Genomic DNA, 15,496 nt, shown 5'->3' on the forward strand with positions numbered 1-15,496 from the left:
GTCCCTGACTGTCCAGCCAAACCTTTGGCTACAGCCCATGTATCAGTGAACAATCATACATCTGGCCATTTCTCCTTTCAAACAAAATGACCACGCGCACTGTCCATAGTTTTGCCCACTGTGAAGATTTATCTTCTCTGGTGTCTTTCAGGGTCATCCCAGAGAGGGGTTGTAGTGTTACAATTGTCTACTTCATGCATGCATAATGTGCAGAACCATCAGTAAACCAGCCCCTACTCTTCTCTTCCTCTAATAACCAATCATAGGGACTGTGATGATAAATGATATATATCCACTTCCATTTGATAATGGATTGGTGCTGTGTGTATATTCTACTTTATGGCATAATACCATACTTAGTACTTAATACCTACTTAATACACAGCTCAGATCACATGGTAACTTGGTAGACCATTGTCCAATGTTCAGTTTCCACTAAGGTCCAATATCAGACCAAGATCTGTTTCTCAAAGGGAAAATAGCTGTCTGCAGATCATGATAAAGACTTGCTCAAAATTCTTAAAGGTCTTTTCTGTGATTCACTTATATGGGCCTGTTAAATGTTCCAAACAGCATCCCTATCTGCCACTAACATATCAAGTACTTTGGGTCTGCTGGATCATATGGTCCATATAAACCATATGTTAATTTGGGTCTGCTGGATCATAAAAGCCCTCAATCAACAGGTCAGAAAATCTATGTGATCATTCTGAGGTAGAGCAGCCTGTATAACAGCCTGGGCCTGTTGAAAAGCTTTCTCCTGTTCCAGGCCCCACTCAAAGCTAGCAGCTTTCAGCATCACCTGGTATATAGATATGGGTAACACAAAAGGAGGAATGTGTTGTCTCTAGAATTCAAATAGTTCCGTTAAATGTTGTACTTCATTCTTGGTGGTGGGAGGGGCCAGGTACAATAACTTATCCTTCACATTAGAAAGAATATCTCTCATGCGTCACACCACTGGACTTCTAGAATTTTTCCTGAGGTAGAAAGCCCTTGAATTTTGTTTGGATTTATTTCCCATCCTCTGATTCACACATATTACGAACAAATCCAAAGAGGTTGCTACTTCTTGCTCACCTGGTCCATCAGCACAGTGTCATCAGTAGAGCGAACCAATGTTATATTTTGTGGAAGAAACAGATGGGGAAGAACTCTATGAACTAAGTCAGGGCTGAAAAGTTTATATAACCTTGAGGTAAAACTGTAAAGGTATACTGCTGTCCTTGCCAACTGAAAACAAATTGCTTCTGGTGGTCCTTATGGTCAGAGCTGATAAAAACAAATTTTCTGGATCAATGGCTGCATACCATGTACCAGGAGATGTGTTAATCTGCTTAAGTAAGAACATCACATCTGGTATGGCAGCTATAAGTAGAGTCACTACTTGATTGAGTTTTTGATAGTCAATTGTCCTCCATTTTATGCTTGTCTTTTGCACTGACCAGATAGGAGAGTTAAAGAGAGATATGATGGGAATCACTACCCCTGCATCTTTCAAGTCCTTGATGGTACCATTAATTTCTGAAGTTTCTCTTTGGAGTGATACTATTATTACTCACTATTTACCCTGGCAGAGGCAACTCTAAAGGCTTCCATTTGGCCTTTGCAACTGTAAAAGCCCTCACTCAACAGGTTAGGAAACTAATGTGAGCATTCTGTAAACTTCTAAGTACATTGATCCCAGTTATACATCCTGGGGCTGGGGAAAGAACCACAGTACGGATTTGAGAACCCAGTAAACCTACTGTGAGTCAGACCTAGCCAAAACTCCATTAATAACTTTACTCCCATAAGCCCCTATTTTAACTTGAGGACCACAATGTTTCTTGGGGTCTCTTGGAGTCAGTGTCAGTTCAGAAACAGTATCCAATAGTCCCTAGAAATTATCCATTCTCCAGTATACAGTTACCTTTGTACAAGACCATAGATACTGTCTTATTTAGGGTTTCATTGCTGTGAAGAGACACCATGACCAAGGCAACTCTTACAAAGGACAGCATCTAACTGGGGCTGGCTTACAGATTCAGAGGTTCAGTCCACTATCATCACAGCGGGAAGCATGGCATCAGCATAGCAGATATGGTTCTGGAGGAGCCAAGAGTTGTACATCTTGATCTGAAGGCAACCAGGAAAGACTATCCTCCATCCTGGGTGAAGCTTGAGCATAAGACCTCAAAATCCACACCCACAGTGACACACTTCCTCCAACAAGGCCATACCTACTCCTTCAAGGCCACCCCTCCTAATAGTGCAACTTCCCATGGGCCAAGCATATTCAAATCACCACAAGTACCTCTAGAGAATGACCAGAGAAAGGCTAATATCAAAACTCTCAGTTATTTTATCAAGGTCCTTCCTCAGGGGAATATGGCCATTTATTCATTCAAGGAGTCTGAGTCTGCAAACTGGCTCAAGTGTAGACATTGTTTCATGGGCTGAGATTTCTTTTTGCTACAATCTGAAGTAGCCGTTCTTTCATTTGTTTGAGACTTTTTCTGCTTATACAGAATAAACAAAGTATACCAGTCTTCTAATCTATTTCATTCCTGGAAACACCACAATTGACTAGCTAATACCAAAGGTCCATATAAGTCATCCACTATAAAAATCACTTTGTCTGTGTTTCCCATTGGGGTTAGGGCATTATTGACATTTCTTTGTCTGTCTGCCCATTATGATATCTGCTATCACCTTGAGTTTGGTGATTCAGTGCAGCCACCTGGCTCCTGCTATTTCCAGGTCCCACTTAACCCGTTGCATTTAATTCATCTGAGCAACAGGTTCTCCAATCCTAAGGTCTGATACAAGAAAAATGGCAGCAACAAAGCTTTTCAAATGTTCTGGTTCCCCCTCACAGTTTTGCATCTTATAGGTTAGTGCAGGGCATGTCTTCTGGACCTTCTCATTGTGAACAATTATGTTTTATGTAATATATGCACTCAGGGTCTAGCTTTGCAATTTCCCTGAGCCTTAAAAAAAAATCCCTTCATCAACACTAAGTCAAGGGATACCAGGCATTTCCAACTCCTTTTCAGGAGACCATCTTTTGACAAATGCTTCAGCCAACTGTTTAAGCTTTCAACACTTCTTTTTTCTTTCTTTTTTTCTTTTCTTTCCTTCTTTGTTTCTTTGTTTCTTTCTTTGTTTCTTCCTTCCTTCCTTCCTTCCTTCCTTCCTTCCTTCCTTCCTTCCTTTCTTTTTTCTTTTTTCTTTTCTTTTTTTTTTTTTGTATGAGAGCTTCCATCTTAAACCTAGAATCTCTACTCATTGGGCCAACATCAACAAACTTATCCTGATCCAGTTTTATGTTCCTTTCACTATTATATCACACCTCTGAAATCCATTCCCATTCATATTCTCCAGATGTCTTCTTGAATGAATTAGCAAACTTATTAAGTTCTTTAGTAATGTAGTGTACCTCCCCGTGGACTATACTCCTCTAGGAACCTGTTTAGCCTTAAGTATGGTCACAGGTGTAGAGGCAACTGTTGGTGGGCCCTGAGGAACATCAGTATTGTCTTGTCTGGCATCTTCTTCAGAGAAAGGCACTCGTGATTTAGAAGACAATAAAAAATTAATTTCCTTAGCCAAAGGTAGAAGACAATATTTCGGGAGAATGAGGGTGCGAGTCCGTCTTCTGTTGAGGATAGAGAGACTTCTTCCTTAGGTGAGATTAAACCTTGAGAATCTGAGGTTCAAAGTTCTCAGCTTCTCCCATTTATCTCCACCACAAGTTACAGGATTCACTCCACCACCATATATATATATATACATATACATATGAGCTGAGTTCATTGTTACCCTCACCATATTCTGAGATGCTAGAACTTGGCTAATTCTATCATGGAGCTCTTTCTTCTCCTCTGTCAGTTTATCTAGAGATGCTAGGAGCAACCAACCAGCATCATTATTTTCTTTATTTTTCCACAAATCATCAGCAGTTTTATACACACAGACTCATCAAATCTGTTGTCTCTCACATCGATGACTCAGGATAATCAAATGCATTTGTTTCCTTAAGTATGTTAAATAGTTCACAGCATGGGCTTTCAAGCTCCCAGGAGCACGTCAGTAACTGTAGGTGTTGGCAAATTGGAATATAAAGTATATAAAATATATAAGGGGACTTATAAATATATAAATATATATTTTATATAAATATATAAAATGTGAATATAAGATACACAAAGGGGATTAATTAGAATGGTTTATAGGCTGTGGTACAGCTAGTCAAACCATGGCTGTCTACCAACAGAAAGTCAAAGAATTCAGTAGTGTTCAGTCCATGAGGCTGGATGTCTCAGTTGGTCTTCAATTTATGCCAGATTCCCAAAGAAGAAGGCTCTAATATCAATGAGAATTCTCTCATCAGTAAGTTTGAGAGCAAGTAGGCAGAGAGTAAGTTTCCTTCTTCCATGTCCTTTATATAGGCTGCCAGCAGAAGGTGTGGCCCAGATAAAAGGTAAACCTTCTCATATCAAATGATTGGATTAAAAGTGGCTCTTCCCACTTCAAATGACTTAATGAAGAAAAAAAAAAACCAAACACAAAAACAATCCCTCACAGGTATACCCAGCACCTTGGGTTTTGGTTAATGCCAGATGTAGTCAAGCTGACAACCAAGAATAGCTACTACATATATCATCTACTTAAATTAATTTTTCCATACTTTGTTATATCCCTAAGACATGTAGCTCAGTGGACATTTTTAATCTAGACTTAAATAGACCTATTGTAGATGAATTTATTTTGCTTTTATTTCACCCAATATTAAGTATTTTTCCATGTCATTATGTGTGTGTGACATTTATTTTCATTATTCTGAAATTTTCCATCGTATGAACAAACCATAAGTTATTGTCATGATGACATTTGTGCTTATTGTATTTTTAGCAATTATAAATGGAGGCATAGCAAATGTAAAAATACATAACTTTTATTATGAATCTCCAAGAATTTTATTTCATGCTCTCTATGTATTGACCTTGTTGGTCATCTGGTAAGTAACTCTTCAAAAATAGAAACACTGCCAAATTGTTTCTAAGTTCTAATACCAGATTACACTCTCATTAGTAGTGTGTAAGAATTCCGATTGTTTCCCAAGTTCACCATGCTTCTTCATACAGCAGAGGGTAGAACTGTTGCTAATCTTGTGATTGGTTTTTCTTCTTAATTGGTTTTTAACATATTTTCCCAGTAAGTAAGGAGCAGAACATATTTTCATAGTTTCTCATTTGTGAGCTGCTTATTAAGACATGTTGTTTATATCCCTCTTAAGTCTTCTTTCTGTTGGTTTACAGCAGTTCTTCTCATTTATCCATTTTCTTAAAAAACAATCTTTCAGACAATTTACTTTGATTATGCTTTCTCCTCCCCCAACTCCTTCTAGGTCTCCCGAACTCCCCACCCACTTAACTCCATGTAATCCGTTCTCTCTTACAGCAGCCCTTTGTGGAGTCTAAATATTAATTCTTTAAGTTATGTGGGTTCAAATGCCATTTCCCATTCTTCTGTTCACTGTCTCTGTGGTTCGAGCAATGAGCAGAAAACCCTAACTTTGATGCAGTCACATTTGTCAAACTTTTCTTCTGATAATCATGTTCCTTAAGTCTGGTTTATAGTTTTCTCTTTTCAAGATGTCCAGGACATCTCTTGCATTTTTTTCATAAATGTTTCAGTTTCATCTTCCACAGGTAGACTAGCTTTCCTGGCATTGATTTTCTGTGTCACGTAAAATAGAAACATTTTTCTTTTCTTTTTTCCTTTTATTCTTTTGCATACATTTTTGCTGCTATCTCAGATTGTCACACACTGAGTACTTTATAATGAGCAGAAATTGATTTGTTCATCATGGTTTCAGAGGCTAAAATCAAGAAGCTTCCATCTTGGAAGAGATTCTCGGTAACCTACCTTGGTAGGAGACCAAGGGCAGGAGAGGCACCCAAACAGGCCAGAGCTCTCCTTTTTAAAGAGGAAACTAATCCTTGATAATGGCATAGGTTCATTTGCGAGACCAATCTCTTAAGGGTCCTGTCCCTTAAGACTGTTACAGAGGCACTTAAACCTCTGCTTGATCCTGGAAAGGGAGATTCAAGCCACAACAATAAAAATGAACAATCATTATAATATGATTTAATAAAAAAAAACCTATTCTTTTTCTAACAGATCTACAATGATGTCTCTATCTTAAACCATGTTTCTGTATGTGGGAAGATCAATTTCTGGGTTCTATAATTTGTTCTTTTGGTTAATTTATTATCATGCCAATATTATATTGTAAAACTTAGCTTTATAGAAAGCATTGGTATCGAGTAAACAAATTCTTTTGATTTTTTTTCAAGAATACATTGATTGGTCTTGAATAGGCATGGCAGAGCAAACAAGCAAACAAAATCCTATTGTAATTTTATTTGGAGTTTTATTGATTCATAGATCAGTACTGGGGACATGGCATATCCCCGATACTGACTCCTGAGTCTAGAGGATATTATGTATGCGTTGTTTTAGTTAGATCTTATTGAGTACTTGGCAATAATTTAAGAAACAACAATTAATGGAGGACTTACACATCATCTGTTAGGTGTTTTCAAGATGTTATCGAAAATGACATCTTTTAAAATGTAACACAGGGACTGGAGAGATGGCTCAGCCATTAAGAGCATTGACTGCTCTTGCAGAAGACCTAGGCTCAATTGCCAGCACCCACATGGTGGCTCACAACCATCTGTAACTTCATTTCCAGGGTATCCAACACCCTGCCTGGCCTCTGTGGGCACTAGAAAGGCACATGGCACACAGACACATATGCAGGCAAAACGCTTACGCACATAAGATAAAAATGAGTTTTAAAAATGTGATGAATATTCTAAAGATTGGTTTTTTTGGTCTGTAATAGAAAATGCCATTGACTTCTGTAAATTGGCTTTATATTATTTTTAGTTCTAATGATTTACGTGAAAATTGCTTTGGATTTTAACGTGTGGAAAAAGTGACAGTTTCCAGCTTTCCTTATGTAATCATCAAATAATTTGCTTCACTACCCACCTTCCTGTATTGGTTTGGATTTTCTACTGCAGTATTCTCTTAGAATGATGATAATAGGTGACTGTCACATGATCAATGGCAAAGGGAAACTTCCAATGTTTGCGTGTCATGAGGACTTCTGAGGGTATACATGTTGAAATCTCTATCAGGTTAGGTAAGCCCACTTATATCTTAAATTACTACTTAAAAATACAAATAGATATTAATTTGCTCATAATTTTCATTCATCAAGATAATTGCATTATTTTCTTCCTTTCAATTAGAAGAATTACATTGGGTTTTTTTTTTCATAACATTGAACTAACGTTATGCTTCCACACTCTTGGTTGAAACTAGCCTGACTTTTGCAAGTCCTTTTCCTGTTTTAGAATCATGCATATCTCTGCCTCATAACACGGAAAGGCAAGTTATAAACTGGCCCATTATGTTTTAACATGGAAAGGTTTCCACACATGTGGAATTGGGTTTTGTGACTGGTAGAACTCTCTGGGGAAGCCACCTGGAGATGAGTTCTTTTTCATGCAGAAACTTTGTATCTCTTGTCCGGTTTCTCTAACTCTGACAGTGGCGTCCCACTTTGGTAAGGTTAGGATGCTATTAGAGAATTTCAAACAAACACATGTCAGGCATGTATCCACATACAGGCTCTTCAGTCCATGCTTTGCATTTCCCCCTTGTAGCTGTTGCCCTGCACTGCATTCTCCATTCACGTAGATCTGTTTTCTAGTTCTTTGCATCTCCTTTGCATTGTGTCTAATTTGCTGTTAAATCATTAAGGTTTCAGTTTCAAAGTTGATGATTTGAATTTCTAGATTTTCCTTCTGTTCTTTTTCAAATGTGTTAACTAATCTTTTCAAATACAACTTAATTTTCAAACTAATTTATTAGTTCCCTGATTGTATTAAGTGTTATTTTTCTGTTGTTTAAATATGTACAGCTCTGATTCTGCTCCTCTTCTGTGTATGGCAGCCTGATGTGGTTTTGCTACGACAGCTTACATTGTGGTTTGTTTGTATGATGTGTATGTTTGTGTATGTGGCTGCTGAAGCATGCATGCCATGGAGCCCATGTGGAGGTCAGAGGTCAAGCTGGGGAGTCAGCCCTTGTCTTCTACCTTGTTTGCAACAAGATTTCTTGTCTCCCTTATCTAGCTAAAAGGACCCTCCAGAGATGAGACACCAACAAACTTTATTATTTCACAAATTAAATAATATATAGGATATCACATGTAGGTTAAACAGTCTGATATTTGTATTAAAATAGGTACAGTGAAAGACTATAAATAGTATGAGCCAGTTTATTCTATGTATCCAAATGAACAAAATAAAATAGACAGGATTAGTGATTGCCTAGGGGTAGAAAAGGGACTAATTGGAAATGTTAATGGAACTGAGAGTGTTGCTTTCTTGGATGATGGAAATGTTTTAAAATTAGATTGTGGAAATCATTGCACAACTCTGTGAAAATACGTTAGATGGGCAAATTTATTATCTGTAAATTATATGCCATAAAATTTTAAACTTTAACACAATATAAAGACAAATGATAAAACTATGCTAATAATTCAAAACTGTTTTTCTTGGAATGGCATTAAATAGCAAATAAAAGCCATGAGGAGAGCGAAAGAAAGAGAGAGAGAGAGAGAGAGAGAGAGAGAGAGAGAGAGAGAGAGAGAATGAGAATGTAGGAAAAGCTCTATATAGCTTTAACTATTGGCTGTGCATTTTGAACAAGGAGTCCTACATTTCCCTTATTCTGTCTTTGTCTCTTACCTCTTAGATATTAGTGTGCTCCGAAGTTTGACTCTAAACTTTGTATTCATGCACAACCATCAGGGAGTCTTATTAAAGTGCCTAAGTGGCTTATAGCCACTATGTGTTCCTTCATGATTCCCAAATCCTATCTCCAGCCTAGATCCCTCCAGACGGCAACATTCCGCCTATATGCTTATCAACTGAGATGCACATTTGAACATCTGTCTCTTCTTTCTTACTATCACCAATATCCAATGGAAAAATGAGAAAATGATAGAACAAATATAGATAGGGAAAGAACTGAGAATGCTTGGTAGCCGTGAGGCAGTTTACAGTCTCTATGGGAGACAGGTATATCCGTTGGTCTGACCGACGTTGAAGCAGTTGTACTGTGTGTTGATGAGCTTGTGTGACTCAGATGGAGCTGGCAGAAGAGTGCAGCATACTTGCAGAGACAGGTCAGCAAAGGTCATGATATGCCCCAGATATGCACACGGTAGAAACTGCACTCCTAGAAATGCAGAGCAAGAAATATCTATATGGGGATGGTTGTTCTGCATTACTTATAATAACAACAATATTGTCCCCTACAGGGAGCTGGTTAAATTATGACACAAATCCTGCAAGAGACAATCACCTCCGAATTAAAATGAAAAAGATACAGCAAGAGAACATGGTGTTTGTGAAGGATTTTGGTTAAGTGTTATCAGGAGCTGAGTGTGGTGGGTGCCCTCGAATCCCCAGTACACAGGCTGAGGTGAGCTCTAGAACACGCATACAACATGGGTTATACAGTAAGACCTTGCCTCAAAAGAAATATGACAATTATTTTTGTCTGGTGGGACTCTAAGTGATGATTTTTTTCTCTGTATCTTCAATTTCTAGTTATTATTATTTGGCTATTAGAAAAATTAAAATCTAGAGCTATTTTCTAGTTTGATAGGCAAATAAATATATCGATTTAATTTTTATTTTTGATTACTCTTGAATTTCAATAATTTTTATTTACTGCTTTACAATTTTTATTTTTATTATCTGGTGTGTGTGTGCGCACGTGTGTGCATGTGCACATGCTCAGGCATGTATATGCATGTGCATGCAAGCAAGCATGTGAGGACTGAGTGCTACCATGTGCCTGTAGAGGTCAGAGGATGACAGCCCATGTTTTCCTTCCATTATGGGTTCTGGGAATGGAACATAGGCAATCATACTTGCTCAAATGCTTTTACCTGTTGAGTCAGCTTCCTGTTCATTCATTTCTTTCCCCTACTCCATGGTAAATACTTGTAAACTTTTTATTGGTTCATTGTGAATTTCATATCATGTACCCCAATCCCACTCATCTCCCCATCCCTTCATACTCGTCCTCCACCCTTGCAACCCACTCCCCCCAACAGAGAAAAAAATATTGTGGAAGCTGTACTGTGTCAGTGTGTCCCACAGTATACCCTTTTGTCCACAACTCTTTTCTCACAAATGTTCATTGCAATGACTCATTGATCTGGTTCAATGTCTCTGGCTTCTGCTACTCTATTAATACTGGAACCTCCCTGGGACTCCTCTCAGCTTTTCTGTCATTGTCCTGGGTCATGGAGATCCTGGAGTTTTGGATCTGTAGGACTAGCTTCACGCATTCCAGCAGTTCATCTATAGGGTAGATGTTGGGGTGGGCCAATTCAAAGCCTTGGATCTGGGTCTGAGAGATATCTGAGCTGGTCAATCTGCCAGATCTTCCAGTCTCACGTCTTTGGGGCTGGCTCAGTAGCAAAACCCACAACCAGGGCCAGTTCTATCCGGTTGCCCAGGTGAGGTGCAGGGCCCACTCTCTAAAGTGTTGCACCCTGTGAGAAGACATGTCTAGTTCTCCCACTCTCATGACCCCAGGGCCAGCTCTTCAGCCTTTCATAGATGGTAAGGGACAAGGGAGGGGAGGAGGAAGCCTCTCCCTCATTTGTGCTGCGGTCCAGCAGACAGGAGGCAGGCCTCTCATGCCCTTGGGCAGGCTCATTTGCAACCACACATTGAGGGCCAGCTCTTCTGTGCTGCCCACCCAGATGAAGTTCAGGGCCTGGTGTCCCAAGTGCCCAGGTGAGGGGCAGGGCCAGCTCTCCTGCTCTCATAACTCCAGAGCCAGCTCTCCTGCCTGCCACAGGTAGCGAGGTGAGAGGGTGGGAGGGGGCAGACAAGTTGGGAGGACAGCTCTTCTGTGCTCAAACCCCTGGGGCTGGCTCACCCATGCCCCTACCATAGGGTCAGCTCTACTGTGCTGCCCAGGTGAGGTACAGGGATGGCTCTCTCAAGTGCTGCAGCTGGGGAGGGGCAGGGATAACTGTCATCCCTGGGTCAGGTCTCCTACCTGCCTCAGATGGTGAAGGGCAAGAAGGAAGGAGGGTCTCTACCTCTTGTCCACACCACTGCATGGGGGGCATGCAGTGGTAATGGTAGGTCTCCCATGCTTATATCCTCAGGGCCTGCTTACCTGCAACTTCCACAGTGTGCAGGGCCTGCTTTCCAGAGCACCGAAGCTGGCTGGGGGCGGGGGCAGCTCTCCTGATTCATGTTTCCAGGGCCAGCACTTTCCTGGTGCCCAGGTGAGGGGTGGTCCCAGTTTTGCACAACCCTCAGACATCATGTCCCTAGGGACATACAGCTGGTCCTTGGTGGTAACAGATTCCCACTGCTGCAGGGCCACAAGCCCAGATGTGGCCCTTGGTGGCAGCACAGACCAGGACCCCACCGTGGTCGCAAGTGGCACCACTGGCTACCCACATCAGGCTCTTCTTCACTACCCTGGAATCTCCAGTTCTTCTCTCTTCACTGTGCCTACATCCTTCTGTGTCTCTTTCTCTTCCATTTCTCTACCACTTACTTGCTCCTCTTAATGGTGCCCAGGGTCTCTGAGTGGCTGGTGTCATCTCAGGAGGGGTTTCAAGGGTGGTCCTAGGAGTGCTTTACATTATGGATCTGGGTAGGGGTCATCTCGGGCATCATCTGCTCCCCTCAAGGCCTGTACAGCATGGGACTGGTGGTCATCTCAGGCTAGCTCCCTGTCTGAGCTCCATGATGCCAGACTGATGGTCATCTTGGGTGTGCTCCTTGCCTGGCTTGCTCTAGTGGCCCTTTGCTAGGGTGCTCGGTCTGAGGCTCACTCTTGCCCAGCGCTCATGATTCTGGGTGGGGTTCTTCTAGTCTCTGACTTGCTCCCCATCTTGGGAGCCCATCTGGGCCTTCCTGTCGCTGGACTGGTGGTCTTCTCAGACTAACTGTCTTTTCAGGTTATGTTAGGCTACTAGCATTCAGATGCACACAGGTCAGAACAGAGTGTAGACATGGCCTCTGTCCTCTCTGCTATCTTCTGATGCACATGTGACACAGCAGCCACACCTGCAATGCCTCTAGGGGCAGGTCATATTTTTTTAAAAAATTAATTTATTATCTTCTCATATAATACATTCTGACCTCAACCTCCCGTCCCTCCACTGCCCCAGTTCCACTCCTCCCTCACATCCCCCACCCCCACCCCAGATCTACTCTCCTCTATTTCCCTTCAGAAAAGAGCAGACCTCCCAGGGATGCCAACCAAACACAGCATGACAAGATACATAAGACTAGGCAGAAGACTGGATAAGGGAACTCAGCAAGAGGAAAAGGGTCCCAAGAACAGGCAAAAGAATCGGAGACACCCCTCTCTCCCACTGTTAGGAGTCTAACAAAAACATCAAGCTAAGGAACCACAGCATGCATGTAGAGGGAATTACATGTTTTCTGAGGAGACCTCAGAGTTTGAAGGGAACTCAGAAAAGTTAAGTCTAGAAGATAAGGGACCAGCAAGCCCTGGAGGTTATTTAATTAGTTTGTGTTTGGGTCAGACCTGTGGCTCATGTCTGGTTCTCCAGGGCATTGGATTTTTCTGTTATAGCTTCTTGTCTTCCTCAAGTCAGGTCTCAGCACCTCAAAGGTACCTTTCTACAATATCAGATCTTCAATTCAGAGATTAATTTGTGAATTGTGAATACTAATGATTAGTTTTATAGGTGACTTAAAATTAAATGCCAAATTATACAAATGTGTGGGGTTGGGAGGGAGAAGAAAAGAGGGTGGGAGAAGGAGGAAGGAGAGAGAGAGAGAGAGAGAGAGAGAGAGAGAGAGAGAGAGAGAGAGAAGAGGAGAGGTCATAGAACAATTAAATCTGTACAATAGAAGGAGGTACTTGGGTCAGAATTTGGGTGCAGTTTCCAAGCTGTGGGTCTCTGGGCAAGCTACTTAATCCTTTCTACATGTATATAAATGGTCATTCATACCTTCTTTTCATCACTGTGAAGACTATCCATGCATGTATCCTTATTTGTTCTTTCAGATCCTGTTTTTACCGGTATTTGAGAAGGCAGATGTATGTCACACATTTTCTTTCGTTGTCATGGTTTCTCTCATTATGTCAACTCAGTGGAAGGTGGGCTGTCAAGGTGGAATGAGAGAAGAAAGCATAAATATTTACACACAACTTGCTTCAGAGAACTTGGGGAGGGGCCCTCCTGGAGTGGGAGAATTAAGTTCCCACCAGCTGAGGACAGGAGCGAAATCTGTCTGTCATAATGATGGGATAAAATAGTCAGTCATCTGGATGAGGCTCATGATTTGCTGGGAGCCAAATAGTGCTGTGTCCAGGGTCTGGGGCTGGGGGAAAACGTGTCTTAACAAAGAGTCTTTGAGGCGCTCACCCACCATTAGCTTGTAAGTTTCTTTGTGTGAGGAATCTGCCTCTTCATGATGGTGTGGGGCCATCAGTCAAGCCAGCAAAACTTCCTTGTGTGGGGAAATGGAGGTGCACTGTGCATTCGGATGCACTTCTGTGGACCATTGCAACCTGGAATTCATTTTCTTCAGTTCTAGGGTTCCTGTTTATCCACCTCTTGTCTGAGACAATGGTCTCCTTTGTCCAACAGAACATCTTTCATGGTTTTGTTACTCACGGTTAACTACAATCTGGAAATCCAAGATTATAAGAATAAGTGGAACATTTTTAAATTATGTGTCATTCTGAGCAACGTGATAAAACTGTTGCATTCTCTCCTTACTAGGGCATGAGTTATCTGCTGTCCTGAGTGTCCACATGATACATGTGTCCTTCCTGTTAGCTACTTAGCAGCTCTGCATGTTGTCTGACTGTGGACCTGTTCATGTAACTACTGTGCAGCCTAACATGTTCAAGAGGCCTGTTTCCTCACTACATCTCATCATTAGGAAATCGTGTTAACATGCATAATCACAAGAGGGCTGAGCGCTGTATAAGAAATTCTGGGAGGAGAAGGAGGAGAAAGAAGAAGATACATGATTCAATTTCATTACAGTATATCACACCTGTGTTATGGTATATCACTGTTAACCTCTTACTCTGTTTACTTATAATTCATACTTTATTATAACTATTTTTGTTTGAGAGAACACATGTGTAGGCTCAGAGGCTTCGGGAGGTTTTGGAACCTGCTCCTGTGGAGAAGGAGCATCAGCGCCTTCCTACAACACCTTTTCTTAACAGACTATGAAACTCTCACTGGCCATGTTAAGTTGCCCCCCTCCGCCATCTGTGTTTATGCAGGAAGGTTCCTTGTATCGATTCTAAGTTGTGCTTCTTTTAACATGTTTACCTTGGTCTCTGTTTTAAATGTTGGGGTTGTTTTTTGTGTGTGTGTTTTTTTCTGAAATGCCTGGTAATCCTTGACTATCCATATTTTACAAGGAGAAATTTAAAAATGAATGAACACTTCTCATTTGTGGGCAAAGCATGACCAAAGTAAGTTTGTATTCACGGTCTACTGAGAAACAATGGATTTTTTAGTGAGCGTTAAATGCTAAGTTTGTTTGTTTGTTTATTGGTTTGTTTATTTTTAAGGTCTGTGTATTGTGCTGGGTGGAACCCTTTCATCTCTTGTCCTAGTGGAGACAAAGGACTTGAGTGTTCCCCTCGGAATGCTGAGAGCTGCTGAGAGACAGGCAGGCTGGAGGCGCACAGCTCACCTATGTAGTGTGTCTCAGGAAGACGTTAGACTCATATCCGTTCTCAGCAATCAGGGTTTCCCAGTGACCAACACGGGTGACTGGGCACAAGAGCAGTAAGAGCACATTGATGAAAGCAGGTGCTGAAACCAAAAATAAGGTACGTGCTTTTAAATTTAAAAACACACACACACACACACAGACACACACAGACACACACAGACACACACACACACGCATGTGGGACTGTGTAAGGGTATTCTGGGTCATGGCTGGGCAGTTGCCTAGAACCCCGAGACTCTGTGTGAGAAACCAGCAGGAGTTCAGCATGCACCCAGAACCCAGGGTCCTGAAAAGCAGTCTGGTCTCCATAGAACTACATTGTTCAGTCACGTAGACGCAGCCCCTCCCAAAATGCACAGGTAGAAGGCGTGACTGTAGGCCTCAGGCCCTAGGGATTTACATACTATGAAGGCCAGAGGGCGGAGCAAATTAAGCACGCCTCCCCAGATCCTCCCCCTTTCTCCCTCCCTATTTAACTCGGGACTGCCCTGAGTTTTACAGGGGTACTTCCAGGTTCATCCATCATCCGCCATGACAATAAAACCTTTTGGAACCAAGGACTTCTTCGTGTCATTGGGGCCTGCCGCTGCCAAAGCCTTCAGGCCGCTGGAATGTTAGTTCCTCCTGCCTGTAGGACC

The 15,496-nt window shown here is 41.5% G+C and overlaps 1 non-coding gene across 1 annotated transcript; it reads right to left on the reverse strand.

Moving 5' to 3' along the window:
• Window positions 1-12,078: 12,078 nt before the first annotated feature.
• LOC114623623 lies at window positions 12,079-12,207 on the reverse strand. The gene has a single exon (XR_003711795.1). It is a non-coding gene; the product is annotated as a small nucleolar RNA SNORA17 (small nucleolar RNA).
• Window positions 12,208-15,496: the final 3,289 nt, after the last annotated feature.

The sequence above is a fragment of the Grammomys surdaster genome, unplaced genomic scaffold, assembly GCF_004785775.1.
Source record: "Grammomys surdaster isolate TR1022 unplaced genomic scaffold, NIH_TR_1.0 199, whole genome shotgun sequence".
Classification (NCBI taxonomy): domain Eukaryota; kingdom Metazoa; phylum Chordata; class Mammalia; order Rodentia; family Muridae; genus Grammomys; species Grammomys surdaster.